Here is a 358-nt window from a genome sequence, read left to right as displayed (position 1 = left end):
TATTGTAGATGCGGCACCCGGCCCAGCCACCGGGGGCAACCGCCGAAAGTGTCCGCCCTCCTGGAGCGAAGGCCCGGGCACGGCCCGTTTGAAAAACCTCATCGGGACTTCCAGGGCCGGAGCCCCGGCGCCAGGTCGACCCCGGGCCTCCCTCCCGGGGCCCAGCACGGCTCGTCTCCCCCGCGGGAGCATCCCGCCGCCCGCGCCGAAGGCCCCCGGACCTGCCCGGCCTCCGGGCAGGGCACCGGGGAGAAGTCGGAATCGCGGCCGGGCTCCTGGAACTCCCGCCCGGCCTGCCCCGCGGAGTCCTGCCCGGGCTCCCGCCGCCTTGGCCCGGGACGACCACCCCTCGGCGGGG

Source organism: Alligator mississippiensis, unplaced genomic scaffold (genome assembly GCF_030867095.1).
Source record: "Alligator mississippiensis isolate rAllMis1 unplaced genomic scaffold, rAllMis1 scaffold_126, whole genome shotgun sequence".
NCBI lineage: Eukaryota > Metazoa > Chordata > Crocodylia > Alligatoridae > Alligator > Alligator mississippiensis.
The sequence above is the reverse complement of the archived record's forward strand: the minus strand, read 5'-3'. Positions refer to the sequence as shown.